At 42.4% G+C, this 18,706-nt stretch overlaps 1 protein-coding gene across 2 annotated transcripts in view; it reads left to right on the plus strand.

Moving 5' to 3' along the window:
• mgmt (O-6-methylguanine-DNA methyltransferase) overlaps positions 1 to 18,706 on the plus strand; it is a 372,467-nt gene that overhangs the window by 15,076 nt on the left and 338,685 nt on the right. The gene's annotated exons all lie outside the window — the stretch shown is intronic.

Here is an 18,706-nt window from a genome sequence, read left to right on the forward strand (position 1 = left end):
TCTTGGATAATTATGGCTATTTGGGCACAATTTTTTTTCCACATATATGTTCATCTAGGCTAGAGATAATAATGCCTTTCAATTGGAGAATTTTTCATTTATACTGAATCACATTATTTCATTTTACAGCATAGGTCAGATAAAATTCTTCAGAGCATTCCTTTTAAACACACTAGACCAGTAGGACATTTCCATTTCCCAAACCATTCATTCTTATGGCCTCTCGGAGGACGATTGCAGAATTATTGCAAATTACTGTTGAATTACAGTTAGTTTTGTGCCCACTCGAAGCTAGATCGTGAGTTCCCATATTAATTTATCTTAGAACTTTTAATAGCCATCAGGCAGAGACATTTTAATCCCACCATTCTAAGCAGGATATGAACTAAGATCCAGAGGTGAAACAACAATGTTCTAAGCCCTGAACCACTCAGATCTGTACAGGATTGTTATAAAACTCTAGGGTTGAGAGCAGCCCAAGAAGTCTACTTGCTTTATCATCATTGATTTCAATGGTTGCTATGCACAATTCTCACAGTTCTAGATCCAGTGGCCAAAAGACAACAGTCTGTACCACAGACATTCCTTGGATTGGCTTTTAACTTGGTATATAGTTGATCCTGACAGCTGTACATTGTCATGAGATGTCTTACTTCCATGTAAGAGCACAAAAATAGTCTTCTGCTCTTCTGGGAAAGAATTGGAGAAAATAAAGCACTGAAAACAATCTGTTATACCTATCCTGAGAATGCTTGGTGTTGGAAATGTAGTAGTTTGAAAAATAGTATTTTTTACAACTTTAAAACAGTAATAGTTTTCCGATTTAAAATAGATCCCAATCTATAGTAATGAAGATTTTCTTTCATTATATTATTGACAGTTCTCCCCATTTTTCTCATACCTTATTTTCTTTACTGATTTTTTGAATTACTATAGTTACCAACTCTGTTCCCCAGGTGTCTTTCCTAGTGAGGAGTTTGAATAATGTCATGTCAGAAGATACTTCTTCTGTAAAATGATGTATTAGGGTGTAAATTTATACAGGATGAATCAGAGCTCAATGCCTTTAATTCTTAGCTAGAAAAAATATCAATGCAACTTAATTTGATAAGACATCTACCTCCAGAAATAAGAAACAGCAGGGAAACTAGGGCCCCAATATTAGAGTGGAGGCGGGATGGCAGCGAGGGTGGGGGGGGGTGAATGGGCCCGCGGGTAACCCGACCAATAAAAAATGTTCATTTCCCACTCAATTGCAGTTCAATTCGTGCCACTTAACGTGGCTTCCGTGTTTGCCGTCCGAAAGCTGCGCAGCAGGCGGACTGCGCACCCGCATCACAGGCTGTCAGCTGGAGGAGCTCTATTTAAAGGGCCATTGCTCCAATGAATTTTCCTGGAGCAAACACTCACACACCACAGTGGAGCAGCACAAGGGCAAGGCTGCTCCAAGGTTCAATGATGCCTCACTCCAGGTGCTACTGATTGGGGTGAGGAGGAGGAGGGATCTGTTTTACCTAGGTCTTCCTCTGCCACCAAGAAGGCCTGGCTCGAGGTGACAGAGGAGGTCACCAGCAGCAGCAACGTCTTGCGCACCTGGATCCAGTGCAGGAAGCGCTTCAATGCCCTAACTAGCTCAGCCAAAGTGACTGCACTTATTGATTCTCCTACATTCCGTCTTCCACATCACCGCCCCCACCCCACAACTCATTCTGCACTGCCAACAGTACTCTATCACATCACTCCTCACGCCCACTTAAGGCTCATCCTCAACTTACCTGCACTTCCTCAGCACTTCCTCACCTCCCCATTAGCCACCCCATCACTACCACTCAACCCAATCCTCATCCAATGTCATGGCTCTGTCTCATACTCACCCTCTGATGCATTTCTTTCACGGTCAGCCTCAACCAAACCAATGCATTCATCGGTTGGCCACTTCACCATCACTCACTCACATGTCTGTTCTTTTTCCCCTTCTAGGAGAAGAGAGTGTAAAATGCATGGGAGAGGGCAAGGACTGGAGGGGGGCCATAGCATATCGTCGTCCGCACAGAGGAGAAACTGGAGATGCTGGAGCTCACCCTAACTCTCGAGTGCCTGTCTGTCAGGGACGCCGAGACTGGCACCCAACAAACGTCTGGTGACAACTTTAACATTCATCACACACAATATGAATTGATGTTAACATGCCTTGCCACCTTCAGCACCTCAGTATGCTCATCGCAACAACTCATCTGTGATAATGCTTAATATTGCCTTCTGTTCTCTCACAGGGCCTTCAGCAACCGCTGTGACAGGAGAGGGCGATTCCTCAGAGGACCTGCCGGCCTCTGAGGATGCACTGTCATGTCTTAGCGAGCCATCCACCAGTGCAGATATACACCCCTCGGTGGATCCTAGTCCTCAATTAGTTGGGTTGGCACCTGGTGAGTTACCACACACATATGAGCACGAGCAGACACTGGTGGCAGGGGCAGCTGCGGAGAGTCCGCGTCAGTGGGAGCAATCTTCTCCAGGCTCTGCTCAGCTGAACGCAGATGCGGAACCCTGGGGGTCATCCTTTAAAGGGTGAATGATCGAGGGACAGCAGCACATTTGCGAGGTACTGGAACAGATGCCACGAGCACTCTCCACAATAGTGCAGAGGATGGAGGAGTCCAACTCCTGCATGAGTGGAATGGTGGCACAGGTACGGGAGGGAATCTCTGAGATACTGTCACAGGGACGTAAGCAACTGCCTGAGATAGTGTCACAGGTAATTGTGGGAACGTCTGCGATGGTGAGAAGGCTAGTCTCCACTGAGCTTCAAGTACGACTCACAAATGAGTCCATTCAGGCCCTGACAACGGCCATTCGGACTCAGGGTGAACAACGTTCTGCCGCCTTAAACAGGCAGACAGATACACTAGGACTGGCCTTACAAGGCATCACACATGTCCTCCAAACTGTTGTCCAGCAGAGTGGTAGGAGTGATGTAGCCCTGGTCTGGGGGAGGGATGATGGCGAAAGTGGACATGGAAGTGGGGACACCACTCAAAGCGCTCCCATGTCAAAATTCCGTTGCCCTCCTCTCAACCAGCACCCACAATGCTGCCTCCTCTCCAGGTGGCCAAGTCTGCCCCTGTACAGGTGCAGGTGGAGCAGTCTTTGGAGGGGCACACATGGGCTCCAAAACCCAGAGGGGGTAGGCCCAAAGCAGTCAGGGCATGAACATGAGCAACCTGCCACTATCTCTGCTGCAGCCACAAGGGATGCACCACGTAGAAGTAGCCACAAGAGAAAGGCGAAGGTTTTGTAAGCATGAAGGGAATGCACAAGCGTGTTTGACAGATGTTCATGTTTTTCATTTATTTTTGCTTTTTGTTAAAATCACATCAAATGTTATGATTGTCACCACTACTGCCACATCTTGGCCATTCTTGCCTGGCTTTTGTGATAGGGGTCTTTCATGAAGTTCACCATGAATGGTGATACTTGATGCCACCCATTGGGTCACTTTACAGTGGGTATATGTGTAGTTGCAGGACTGTTTTGCGCAGGGAGGGGGGGCAGCCTAGTGTGGGCGCTGCTCTTTCCAGGTGGTCTGAGGACAGGACTCTTCACACTTTCTGATGTTAAGAGAACCATTCACATATCAGTGACTCCCTGGCCTCACGGGCAGCCAGGTGAGCCGCTGCAATGCCCTTGGGTTCCTCCTGCTCCTCCTCCTCCTCCTCCTCCTTCGCCTTCTTCTCCTCCGCCTTCTCTTAGGAATTAGGGGTTATGGGGAGCGGGCAGGAAATTGGACATGAAGCTGAGTTCGGATCGGTCAATGCCCTGTGGGTGGCGGAGAGGGCCCAGGGGCTATGTGGCCGGGTCCTGCTCCGACTTCTTGTGTTCTTTAGATTTGTGGTTGGGATCAGATCAGCCATGATCTTATTGAATGGCGGAGCAGGCTCGAGGGGCCGATTGGCCTACTCCTGCTCCAATTTCTTATGTTCTTATGTTCTTATGTTCTCTTCAATGTGGATGGCAGATGTGGATGGGGCCTCCTCAAGTGGCACCCCTCTCTGTTGTGCCATGTTGTGCAGGGCACAACACACTACTATAATGCGTCTCATTCTGTCTGGTGCATATTGAAGCGTTCCCCCTGAATGATCAAGGCACCTAAATCGCATCTTGAGCAGCCCAAAGCATGCTCAATTGTAGACCTGGTGGTGATGTGGCTGTCGTTATGTCGATGCTGTTGCTTGGTGATGGGGGTCTTCAGAGGTGTCATGAGCCACGTATGCAGGGGGTATCCCTTGTCCCCGAGGCGCCAACCCTTAAGGGTGTTCAGTGCGTGGAAGAGGGGGTGGGATGTTGGATTCCCTCAGGATGAAGGAATCATGGCAGCTGCCAGGGAATCTGGCGCACACGTGAAGGAATCTTTTGCGGTGGTCACAAATGAGCTGAGTGTTGATGGAGTGATACCCCTTCCTGTTGATGAACAGTCCTGGCTCATGTGGAGGTGCTCGGATTACTATATGGGTGCAATTGAATACTCCCTACACCCTTGGGAAACCAGCCACAGAGTGGAATCCCACTGCCCTCTCCATCTGGTTGAGGTCGTCCATGGGGAAGTTGATGTACTGAGAGGCCCTGCGAAACAAGCCGTCAGAGACCTGCCTTATGCACTTGTGTGCAGATGACTGAGAGACCCCGATGATGTCCCTGGTAGCACCCTGGAATGATACGGAGGTGAAGAAGTTGAGGGCAGTGGTGAGATTGACAGCGACGGGTAAGGAGATGTTGCTCAGCCCAGCCGGGAGCAGCTTGGCATGAAGGAGGCTGCAGATGTCTGCGACCACCTGGCGACTCACTCTGAGCCTCCGTATGCACTGCTCCTCAAAGAGGTCCAGGAAGCTGAGCCTCGGTCTGTCGACCCTGTGGCGAGGGTAGTGCCTCCTGCGACGTCACTCTCTCTGGTTGTTGCCCCTCTGTGCTCTTGTGCAGGTGCCTGTGGCGCAGCACTGTGTTGTGGAGCTCCACATTGTGGAGGTGGACGCCGTGCATGGCGAGGCTGGTGATGTGAAAAGAAGAATTGTGAGCGGACAGTAAGAATTTTCAGTGAAAACACAAAGATCTCACAACCAAATGTTTTTCTGAAAGAACTGAGTGCCCTGCTGCAAGAAGTCACCTTTTCTCCCCATCTGTCAAACAAGCATTTGAATGTGCGACTGGCTGCTGGCTGAAATACATCTGTCAGAACATGGTGTGTTTCCCACAGCACGGGAAACACGCTGAGGATGCTTCAAAGTCAGACCCCTGATCAGAGAAAATTAAATTCTTCAAGTACTTAAACTATCTAAACAACTGTGTAAAGTATCATCCCACCGGCTTTAATTGCCGGTGGGACTTCCGCATTCGGGAGGCGCACGTGCACCCAGATGCGTCAGTGGGGAACCCGGAAGTCTGTGGGTTGGAGCCCCCAATCCACCCGCTACTTCCCTGCAAAATTTAGCTCTAGGGGTAAGAAATAGTAAGTGAAAAGAAGTATTGCAATATAAATAACCTCACTATTTGGGTTTAAGTTCTCTTTTTAATACTAACTTCACTACAGTATTAACAAAGGTAAAGTTCAAGAATGGAAACTGCTATTTAAAAAAATAGATAGACTTTTAAACATTTCTCATTTATCAGTGAAGTACCTCAGTTTACTCAATCTACAGAATTCTGTCTTCAATATTGTAATTATTTTTACAGGTCAACAAAGTTGACATTACTTCGTGTAGTCAGGCAAAGATTTGAATTATGTAAACTGGGGAACATTATCCTATATTTCTAGTTACACTCAGGCTATGGATTTAACTTTGGATAACTAGATGCAGAAAATTAAGTTAATCTGTCACTAATCTAATTCAACAAAAATGACAATCTATGAAGCACATCTATTTATTTGTTTTCTGCAGCACAAACTACAATTCTTTAGCTCCATAAAAAATTAACTTTCAGACTGCTGGTAGGTACAGGAAAATGATAGTCAATACTATAGTTAATCCCATGTTCAAAAAACAAGTAGCAAAAATGGGAGAAGACCTTTTCTGTACACTAGGAGTAGCAAAATCATAACCCTATTTATAAAGAATAGTTTTTATGATTTTGGTACATTTAGTAAGTAGAGATCATCTTTCCCCAAACTACTGCAACCAGATGTAGATAAAATTAAACAGCAGACCAACAAACGATGATTTTCTCAGTAATGAAGAGAAGGGAAGTGAATAACTCTATAAAGAAAGATTCACCATGTTGCTTCCCATCCAGCTTTACTCTACAGCTTATAATTTTTTTTTGATTTCAGACATTTAGATCCTTGGTTTAGTTATGTTTGGTCGGGTATTTGGTGAAGATGCCTAAAGTATTTTGTGTAAAAGAGTAGGATTCCACAAGAAAGCCAATATTGGCAGTTTCAGGGTTCCACAAAGTGGACATCTGTTCATGATGCAATAGTGTACTGTTTGACAGGCAGCCGAGAAATCCCGCCTCTTGCTCCTGGGAACGATATGGTCCCAAGCCGTGCAAATCAGAGAAAGAGATGCAGACAGTCTATTCCATGTAGGAGTCTGGGATCTACAACATCAGAGAGATGTGGCCAGGCTATTTGTCCTCTGACTGGGCCAACATCATAAGCATTACTAATGTGTGTTTATGCCAAAACCACAAGAGCCGCAACAGCTGCACGTCACAATTCTCTGTTAATCCGAAAGGTCAGCGTGGAACACCAACAATAAAACTTCACATAATTATTCTTCTTTCTCAAGATCCCTCTCCCAGGCAGTGTAACTGTCCGGAAGTTTAACCTAATATCTTTCCATTGACATCAATGGAGAGTAATATTGGGTGGGGTGTAAAACCAATATTGCACCCAATCCTGTCAGTTTCCCGGCAGACGGGTTAGGTTAAAATTGCCCCCTCTGCCTCTTTAAAACCAAATTTCAAATACATATAACCATTATTGGCTAAATTAGATTATTGGAATAGTCATTAGGTTATTGGGATCTCTGAATCTCATAGGTGCACCAATATGATTTAAGCAATTCATTCCGTGTTCCCAGAAACCACCAACATCAAATGTATAAGCCAACTGCCCTCCTTACAGTTGCCCCTTGCTTGTTGTTCTGTTATCTAATGCACATAAAAATACATTACAATTACACATTTGGTATCAAGTGAATCACCGATGAGGCAAAACTACTGTTCACATGGAAAAGTGTACATTTTCTATCTCGCACTTCAGGAAATGGTGCACAAAAATGAAATCAAATGGAAAGCAACGGCAGTGCTTCTCCCCACATCTGTAATGGTTAGAAATATCTTCACTCCAATTAAAATGATGTTATGATATTTCTCAGAATGTATACACATGTTTCACTTTTTTAAATTTTCAACTCAATTTAACTTTTGTTAATGGTTTGTGGAAAATTCTACTGGAGGCAAGCCATTTTCCCACTTAAGATTTATAATTCAGTGCTAGTAGAAGACTCATCTTGAAAAATGTAGGAAAAAATGCTATATTTGTGGGCCGCAATCTTATTTGTGCAAGTTCAGAAAATGGAAATACCAAGCAGCATAAATTTCTACAAATTTCTGCACAAACCGTATATATTTGGAAGATGTGGGCTATTTGCCTCACTAGAAAAGCAAAATAAATTTTATGGTTCCAATTTTTCCCAAATGCATCAATATTATTTACGGCAGATACAAATACAAACCACGTTTGGACACCTTTTGTTAATCTGGCCCTCTCCCTGGCAGTGTGGTTGAAAGTAGAGTTATGCATTTCTGTGGAAGGGGCATCTCAAATGGAATTGGTATTTTGTGCCTAATTTGGCAACAAAGGAATCTTACTTCTATCTATATCTATCTGCTTGAATACCTCAACTTACTTACTTTTTTAAATGCGAAAAGCTTTTGTGTGATTTGTGCAGTTCATTTCTCCAGTATGGAAACATCAAAACATATACACAGCTGGGACAATCATATTCACTTAAATCTATTTAACGTATGCATAACAAGCAAAGCACTGGGGAAATTACAGACTTGTAAATATCTCAAACTTTTCAGAGTTAACTTGCATCATTTCATCTTGATCCATTCACTCCTATTCTACCCCTTCCATGTCACTAACCATTCCTCAGATAAAAGAGTGGCATTGTAATCTACCGGTCTCTAATGATCAGGCGATGTAACATGCCATTGGGAGATACACGAGAACTCTGGGTTGAACCCTCCTCTGATTTTTTCTCCCTGCCTGTAGGGAAGTACATCACTTACATTTAGTGTCTTCCATTTCAAATCAGATTAGCACCATATGAAATTCTATGGCACAATGCACTAGTATACCAATGTGCCATATCTCTGGACTATCTCCACTTAATGTTTGCTAAATACAATACATAGCACTGATATCATTCACTTTTTAAAGATTTATCCGATTAATGTAAATAAAAAAGAAGATTCCATAGCTAATAAGTAAATATATTAACAAACCGGGTTTAGTTCTATTGAAAAAGTCTACCCAAATATTTGCTTTCTTGCTCTTTCAAAGACAAACCTCGGGTGCATTTGTAGCATTTTATGTTTTAAATTTATTGGCCTAGAAATTCAATTGCGCAGTGCCCGTTTTTCAGATGCGAAACGAGTGCTGAAGGGTCCAATATGGCGTGCGGCGTGCCCAGTCCACCCCAGAAGTACATTGTGCCTCATATTGGTTCAGGTGCCCAACTGAAACTGGCTTAGACCCATTGTCTGTGCAAGTCAGGGCCTAACACCTTTGCCAAATTGGGTTGCGACTGTGTACAGCATGTGCTGTACATGCTGCAGTTAGTTTTCTCAGCTGCACAGCAGCCAAGCCAGCTGGACTTAAAGGGACCACTGGAGGCTACCACCAAAAAGGGAAGGACTACTATTTTTAATTACCTGAATGTGGAGCAAGGGCCGATTCAATTTCTAGACCATTGTATATTTGTTCATAAAAGCCGGAATATTGAAGTTTTGTAACTAACATATGCTAATTGTTTTAAATGTAAAGACAAATCCTGCAGCTATCGGTTAAAGTAAAAGCATTTCTTTATAGTTCTATGACATAAAACATGATTCATCTATTAAGCTTATTAACAGCAGAGATTATTCAGTACACAAAGGGTAGAGATGAGAGTCAAAGCCAAATGGGAATAGAAAGTTATCCAAATTTGGACACTGAAGATGATTTAACATTTTTCTATTTGTTTTTTTTCTCTCCGGTGGGAATTTTTGATTTCCTGCTGGAAAATCGTGGTGTTACATGTGCAGTAGATCACATTAGTGGCTGTGCTCAGGTTCTGTGGTCATGCGGGTCAGCAGTGGTAATTAATTGCTTGAATGATATCAGAACCCATGTGAACAACAGGATCCTGTTACTTGGGAAAAATGTTGACTGGGAAAGGAACAAACTGTGGGAGAAGTTGAGCGGTGCTTTGATGCTGCATGCTTTTTATGAAAAAGTTGGATGCCAATATTAAAATAAACATCTATTAGTATTTGCTGTGTATAATCTTGAGTGGGGTTTTACCCATGAACCACACATTTTGAAGTGTTTGGGGATTACATATTACTAAGTTGGAATCAATGAGGGAGGATTGCCCTATAAATTTATTTGGAGACTGAGTCGCTGTGTTTACTCAGGGGCACAATACTTCCAATTTTTAAAAACATTGCTTAGCAAATCTGTCTGTCGCTCAATCTGCTCTCTTATGATGTGAAATGAAAATATTAATTTCACATTCATTCATCACATAAGGGGTGATCCAAATAACCACATAGCATAGGGTTACACATTTAACAATAATTTCTTAGAATTTTTACACATAAATATTGTCTTTGATGTACTGCTGACTAAATTGAATTAAAATCTGTATTTCCATTGAATTTTTCTTAGAAAAAGGTCATTGGTAGCTGTAATGATAATAATAGTGATTGAGTGCAAGGATGGTAGACGGATTGTTGTTTAGACTACAAGAAGATAGGTTGAATGATATTGGGGTGAGCACTGTTGAAATGAAAATGACTTACGCCAGTTTTGAGAAGTTCACCATTGGAGTGACCATCAGCAGAAACATATTTCTACCTCATCACCACAAGCCACAGGACAAATCCAACCTGGCCAATTACCACCTATTCCTGATCATCAGCAAAGTGATGGAAGGTGTCGTCAACAGTGCTATCAAGCGGCACTTACTCACCAATGAGTACTCACTGGTGCTCAGTTTGGGTTCTGCCAGGACCACTCAGCTCCAGACCTCATTACAGTCTTGGTCCAAATATGAACAAAAGAGCTGAATTCCAGAGGAGTGACTGCCTTTAAAAACAAAGCAGCATTCAGCTGAGTGTGGCCCTAAGGAGTTCTAGTAAAACTGAATTCCATGAGGGTCAGAGGAAAACTCTCCAGGGGCTGGAGTCATACCTAGCACAAAGGAAGATGACTGTAGTTGTTGGAGGCCAATCGTCTCAGCCCCAGGACATCACTGCAGGAGTTCCTCAGGGCAGTGTACTAGGCCCAACCATCTTCAGCTGCTTCATCACTGACCTTCCCTCAGTCATAAGGTCAGAAGTGGGGCTGTTCACTGATGATTGTATAGTGTTCAGCTCCATTCACAATTTCACACATAATAATGCAATCCATGCCTACACGCAGCAAGACCTGGACAACATCTAGGCCAGGGCTGATAAGTGGCAAGTAATATTCATGCCATGCAAGTGCCAGGCAATGACTATCTCCAACAAGAGAGAGCATAATCACCTCCCCTTGACATTAAATGTCATTACCATCATTGAGTTCTCCACCATCAATGTCCTGGAGGCGGTCACTATTGATGAGAAACTCAGCTGGATCAGCCACATAAATACCATGGCTACTGGAGCAGGTCAGAGGCTGGGTATTCTGTGGTGAGCGGCTCGCCTCCAATCTCCCCAAGTAATCCACCACCTACAAGGTACAAGTCAGGAGTGTGATGGAATACTCTCCAATTGCCGAGATGGGTGCAGCTGCAACAACTCAAGAAGCCCAATATTATTCTGGAGAAAGCAGTCCGCTTGATCAGCCTAAATATCCACACCCTCCACCATTGGCATACCATGGTTGCAGTGTATACTATGTACAGGATGCAATGTAGCAACCCGCCACTGCTTCTTCAGCTGCACTTCCCCATCCCATGACCTCCACCAGCTAAAAAGATAAGTGCAATAAATACATGGGAACACCATCACCTCCATTCCTCTCCAAGTCACACACCATCCTGACTTGGACATATATCACTGTTTCTTCATCGTCACTGGGTCAAAATCCTGGAACTCTCTACCTAACAGAATTGTGGTAATACCATCACCACATGGACTGCAGCGGTTCAAGAAGGCGGCCCACTACCATCTTCTCATGGCTAACTAGGAATGGGCAAAAAATGATGGCCTTGCCAGTGTCACCCACATCTCAAAAAAGAATTTTAAAGAAACCCTTCCACTACACCCCCACCAAATTATTAAAATAAAATGGAATAAGAGGAATTAAAGAGAAAAGGCTTAACTGTTATAGCTAAAGGTCACAACAGAAATCGTCTTTGTTATTTGATACTTCATTCTCCAAGAACAAAGGCCTGCAACATGCCTCTGATACCTCTTCTACCTCCCTGACTGCTATTATTAATGTTACCTCTGCTATTGTCTGAATACGTGCAGCTGTTCACAGTAACACTGGAAGTGGAACATAAACAATTGAGAATGCCTCCAACCCCAGTCGTAGTACTAGTTGTGGTACCAGTCCAGAAATGCCACCTTACCCTGATTGCTGACTGCAGAGCAGGAAATTGGTGCAATTCCAGGCATTAATGATGGGACTGCCAAACTCGCTGCTTCTGACCACTGCATAATCCATCGATTCCTGCTGTTATCTCTAACACATTGAATTGTATTATTGTGTGCAATTTAGAGCTGGTCACATGAAAATCAATAAATTAGTCCAAAGTAGATTATTGTGTTTATCTTCACTCTGATTATGATGATACATCAGAGGCAGCCCCGTCTCAGAAATAGCTTGAAAAACTAGTCAAAGAGAAAGCATGGAAATGGGGGAGAACAAAAAAACAGGGAATGAAGGGAAAGCAATCTGGCTCCAGTACCCATACTACCCAACTGCCAACATTGGTCATACTATGCTTATTCCAAACTACTATCTCCTTTCCTTTGACTGGAAGCTTTTCAATGCAGGGATCAAAAACCAACAAAACAACATCTGTTGTCTGGCAATGTTATACATTTATTCGGATGATGAATTGAAGACAATTTGCAAACATTGCGAGTCATCAGCAGGGACACTTGGGAACAACACTGTTAATGACCCACCTGAAAATAAATGCAACCAAAAAGATCTGTACCATGGTCATGGGGAATGGAAAGAGGGTACTTTCAGAGAAGTTCATTTGATGTGACAGTGTGGGTGCTGTCTGTGTCAGCTATTCATGGAGATGATGCTGCTGGCTCATATCTGAACATGATTACATGTCCCAGTACCAATGGTGCCTTGACACCACCCCCCCTCCCCCTCCCCATACATTCTAGTTTGGATATATCATCATGGGCTATTCCCAGTTATTCTCAAACACCTCTGCTGGAAAGAAAAACAAATTACAGTACAAAAGGTCCCAGAAGCTTAAAGTACCCATTCCCAAAACTAACACTGTGGATTAAAAAAAAATGGGGATATAATTGTTCCAGACCTGCAACACAATAGTCAGGGAGGCTGGTTTTAAATACTGGTAATTTTTTTTTGCATCCAAATTATAGCATTCCCTCTTAACTTAGATGTTGCTCTAACCCTACATAATACTGTTAAATACAAAGTCAGTATGATGGAAGTAGATGATTGTTTTTTTATCAAAATAGCCACAATTATTAGCCTTACAATTGCTTAAGCAATCAAGATTTGAATCAGTTCTTTGCTAGAACTCTCAATTTTCTGATTACAGCATATCTGCTCCTCTCACTTGGCATAAAGAGGGATGGTCTGTTCACTGTATTATCATAAGCGAACCCACCTCAAACTCCATATTCTACTCATGATCAATTATTTCTACCTCTGCAATATTGCCCACCCTCACCTCTATCTCAGCCCCATCACTGCTGAAACGAGTATCCATGCTTTTATCACTTTGAGACTCGATTTTTCCACTTTGAGACTCGATTTTTCCAATGTGCTTATTGATGGTCTCCTATTCACCATATTCCACTAACTCCAACTTGTCCAAAACTCAGCTGACCACGTCCTGTCGCAGACTAAGAGCTGCTCATCCATTCTTGCTGACCTACATTGATCCCTATCCCCCAACACATTGAATTTATAATCCTCATTCTCATCTTAAAATCCCTCCTACACTATCTCTGCAATCTCCTCGAACACCCTTCAGTCCTCATACTCTGGCCTTTTGTGCATCTTACCCCCTCTTCATCCCACCAGTGACCGAGGTTTCAGCAGCCTCAGCTTTACTCTATGGAACTCCCTCCCTAAATCCTTCTACTTCTCCACTTTTCTCTCCACCTTCAACCTTCTCTGAGCCAAATCCTCCCCAAAAATCACAATTCAGTGATTGTGCAAACACTTAAAAACATATTCTGAAGTCATAAATATGATCAAATCTACAAGTATAACAATTTTGACTGCATCCTCATTCATCAAAATGTTTAACTAGATTCTTGGTTCAAGGTCTCTATTTTGCTTCTGGAGAGTGTTGAAAAATTCAGGAATAACTTGGGGCTCCAATGTCTTCCATTGCTAAGTTTAATGAAAAAGGCATCAATACAAAGTGGGGAACACCACTTTATACTTATGTTTATTTTTCACTTAAATTAGAAAACAGACAAAAGCATAGCTGTCACATTTTGGGATCTTTTTTCTTCAAAAAAGGATTTGAGGATTATGTTTAAGGGTTGTGTTTTAAAACAAAGTGAATTTGCACAGCTTTATTAAAGAAAGCACACAGGCTGTAGGCATTAATGATGTTTATTAAAGCCTGACGAGCTAGTTTGAAGAATGTCCCATCTCACAGTTTATTTTAAACTCTTACAAGAATCTATTTCCTTATCCCAGGCGCAGTGAACAGGATGACATGGGACATTAAGGAATTTGTCATCTCGTTTCCGATATCCAACAAATATTCAAATCCATTATCATGTGGATAATTCTATTCATGTAGGCACAGGTGTGTGTGGAGAATATACTCCTGGGAGAGAGAGTAGTTGGTTTGGTTGACAGACCAGCTGGCAAATCTCTGCATGGGAAGGAGTCTGCTTCCTGTGTCAGAATTGACAGAAAATAATGGAAAATCCATGGTTGGGGCAGTCAGATTTTAAAGAAGACATTGCAAGATGCAGGCCTGAGGCCCAAAGCTGGAAGGTAAAAATGCCAGAGATCAGTTTTTGCTGTTAGATGGAGTCTGAAAGGAAGGTAATGCCAAAAGCAAGTAAGGGTGAGTGGTGTATTTTCTTTTCCCCATGTTTTCGAGGAGAAAAATGAGATTTAGCTAAGTAAGTGAAATTTCCTCTGATTGTTACCCTGTATGTTCACTTGCTGTCAGTGAAACCAAGCAGCTCAACAATTCATATCTGGCCTGGTCTTCCCAAGTGTTTCTGAACCCACCTTCGAAAAAATTGGACAAGCGCATATGAGGGCACATACAAAAGTCACAGTATCCAGTTCAAATCACAAAGGGGTCCATAGTGTTACATTATTGTATAATTAGATATTGGGCAGTATGCGCACAATCATCGATGGAAGTTGCTCGGACTGCTTACGGGTGTGATCAACAATGTTATACCCAAGAAAATATCTATGGCAGACCTGAAACTTATAACAATAGTCCTTTGTGAGGTGGAACCAGTGCATCAGATAATAGATTGAGATTAAGAGCCGGTGACTGGCACCAGAGAAAATGGCTTTCTTGGCTCATGAAGTTATTCATTTGTGGAAAGGTCAGATATAACTAGAATTAGAGGTGTTGTTGCCATCGCTGCTAAAATCAAAGACTTCCGGTTTTACCTGAATGTTATTGAAACTTTATGTTGACATGTATACTATTAGATGTCAGGCTGTTATCAAAGGAGCTGAATAAAATTGAGGTTGACTTTAGTGCATTTTGCAAAGGTAAGAACGTGATGCAGACAGTGGTGCCCATTCTCCCTTAGGTCTTAGAAGAGACCTCCGTTGTCTGAGTTACTTTTGCCTACCCTTTCCTAATTCATTTGCTTCTTCCTCAATTAAATTAGGTAAAATAAATGAAGAAAATGTTGTCCCCACCCCCCAAGAGTTAATGCAAAAGTTATTCTTCCTTTTTCTCCCTTGTTGTGCTCGCCCAGGTGCAAGTCTGAGGAGCATTCCTGCTAACTTTCTTTCAAAATGCATTTTTAGCACCATAAGCAGCACACTCTCACCTCACAGATGAAGGTTACAGCTGGTATGTATTCAATACTGAGTCTTGATAAAGAATAAGAATTATCACTCTTCCAATATATGAAACAATAGTGCAGTCGCAAGAGATTCTACAGCTAATGAAATCAGCTCTGAAAAGGCAACCAAGTCAGCCATCCAATGTCGCCTGATTTGACCTCAACTAGGACTGATTGCTAGACTGCCATCTTAAAAAAAAGACAAACAATAATCAGGAAGCATGAGCCAGGTTAGTTGCAAACTCTTAGCAGACCAAGAGTGGCTTGTGGGGACTTAAAGGAGGGAGATATCTGGCATCTACTTGGACCATCCTTGTGAAGACAGCTCTAATTGTCAATTTACCATGTAGGGACACCAACACGAATCTGCATCCTACCCACATGTTCAATGTGCTGCACCACTATCATATCATACTTGACAATTTTATAAAATAATAATATACTTACAATCTAGTTTTTCTGACCAACTCATGACCAATGCTGAGAAGCCATAGCCAAAGCATATAGGGTAGCTTTGTAGTAATAGGATTCTTCAATATAAAACAAAACACACTATTTTGTCCTTGTTACAAAATCTTGGTTAGACTGCATTTAGAATATTGTGTCCTGTTTTGGTCCCCTCATAAAATGGGTACTATAGAGGCTATGGAAAAGGTTCAGAGGAGGACTACAAAAATTATTCCCAACTTAAAAACCTTCGGTGGAGAGGCTTAAAAAGCTGGGTCTATTCACTTTAACGATGCGTAGACTGGGGGGTGATTTAATTGAGATATATGAAATAGTTAAAAAATTAGATTGTGTTCCCACTGATAGATTATTTCAATTTTATAGATTGGGGAAAAGCAAGAATCATGTTACACAATGGTAGGCCTAGTTTAGATGTTAGGTGGTTCTTCTTTTCTCAGAGGATGGCAGGCCTTTGGAACAAGGTTCCAGCTCGTATGGTGAGTGCTGACTCTCTGCAAACCTTCAAAAGAGAGCTGGACTGGTTCTTAGTTGGGGCAGAGTTCACGTCTTATAAAAGGTAAGTGAGATATCAAGTAATATAAGCTTGGTCAATGTGGTTTCCTGGATTAGTTTTTGACCACCTAAGGGGGTCAGAGAGGAATTTTCCAGAGTTTTTTTTCCATAATTGGCCTTGGTTTTTATCTTTTTTTTGCCTCTCCCAGGAGATTACATGGATGCTGGTAAGTAGGGGGTGCGTAACCATGATGCTTCAGACATTATGACAGTGTAGGGCAAGCTTGATAGACCAGATGGTCTTTTCCTCACCTTCATTTTTGTATTTTCTTATATAAATATTATGGTATTTGGTGAATAAAAATTGAAATTAAATAATAGAAATTGAAGTGTAAAAGTTGTTGGTTCTGACTAAATAGCTACCAAAAAAAAATATCTGATCCATATTGAATGTTAATACCTGATAACACATTTCTTTATATCTAGATTGAGGCAGCAGATGCTTTCATCTGTGAGGCCATCATTAATCATAGAATCATAGAAAGGTTACAGTATGGAAGGAGGCCATTCGACCCATTGAATCTGTGCCGGCTCTATGCAAGAGCAATCCAGCTAGTCCCACTCCCCCGCCCTACCCCCATAGCCCTGCAATTTTTTTCCTTTCAGGTACTTATCCAGTTCCCTTCTGAATGCCACGATTGAATTTGCCTCAAACCCCCTCCCCTCAGGCAGTGCATAGATCCCAACCACTCGCTGCGTAAAAAAGTTTTTCCTCATGTCACCTTTGGTTCTTTTCCAATCACCTTAAATCTATGTCCTCTGGTTCTTGACCCTTCCGCCAATGGGAACAGTTTCTCTTTATCTATTCTGTCTACACCCTTCATGATTTTAAATACCTCTATCAAATCTCCTCTCAACCTTCTCTGTTACAAGGAGAACAACCCCAGCTTCTCCAGTCTATGCACATAACTGAAGTCCCTCATCCCTGGAATCATTCTAGTAAATCTTTTCTGCACCCTCTCTAAGGCCTTCACATCTTTCCTAAAGTGCAGAGCCCAGAACTGGACACAATACTCCTGCTGTGGTCGAACCAGTGTTTTCTAAAGGTTCATCATGACTTCCTTGCTTTTGTACTCTATGCCTCCAGTTATAAAGCCCAGGATCCCATATGCTTTTTTAACCGCTTTCTCAATCTGTCCTGCCACTTCCAACGATTTGTGCACATATACCCAAGATCTCTAGGTTCCTGTACCCCTTTTAGAATTGTGCCCTCTTGTTTATAATGCCTCTCCTCATTCTTCCTACTTAAATGTATCACCGGATTTTTCTGCGTTAAATTTCATCTGCCAGGTGTCCGCCCATTTCACCAGCCTGCTTTATCCTCTTGAAGTCTATCACTATCCTCCTCACTGTTCGCTACACTTCCAAGTTTTGTGTAATCTGCAAATTTGGAAATTGGGCCCTGTACACCCAAGTCCAAGTCATTAATATATATCAAGAAAAGCAGCGGTCCTGGTACCGACCGCTGGGGAACACCACTGTACACCTCCCTCCAGTCTGAAAAACAACCGTTCACCGCTAATTTCTGCTTCCTGTTACTTAGCCAATTTTGTATCCATGCTGCTACTACTCTCTTTATTCCATGGGCTTCAATTTTGATGACAAGCCCATAACGTAGCACCTTATCAAACACCTTTTGAAAGTCCATATACACCACATCAACCGCATTGCCCTCATCAGCCCTCTCTGTTACCTCATCAAAAAACTCTATCAAGTTAGTTAAACACGATTTGCCCTTAACAAATCCGTGCTGGCTTTCCCTAATCAATCCACACTTGTCCAAGTGACTGCTAATTCTGTCCAGGATTATTGTTTCTAAAGGTTTCCCCACCACCAAGGTTAAACTGACTGGCCTGTCGTTGCTGGGTTTATCCTTATGCCCTTTTTTGAACAAGGTTGTAACATTTGCAATTCTCCAGACCTCTGGCACCACCCCCGTATCTAAGGATGTTTGGAAGATTATGGCCAGTACCTCCGCAATTTTCACCCTTACTTCCCTCAGCATTAATTCCAATCCCAACTTTTGTGCTGCTCTTAACATATCCATCACTACAAATCTACACCGTGTGTTGGATAGAAACAGCATACTGATGTAATTCAGTGTGATCTTACAATCCTACAGCACATACTCAATTTGGCAAGGCATACCCGTAATCTAAAGAGTAATAACTAGGAAATGCAATCTCTACTTAAGTCAAAC

Source organism: Heptranchias perlo, chromosome 21 (assembly GCF_035084215.1).
Source record: "Heptranchias perlo isolate sHepPer1 chromosome 21, sHepPer1.hap1, whole genome shotgun sequence".
NCBI lineage: Eukaryota > Metazoa > Chordata > Chondrichthyes > Hexanchiformes > Hexanchidae > Heptranchias > Heptranchias perlo.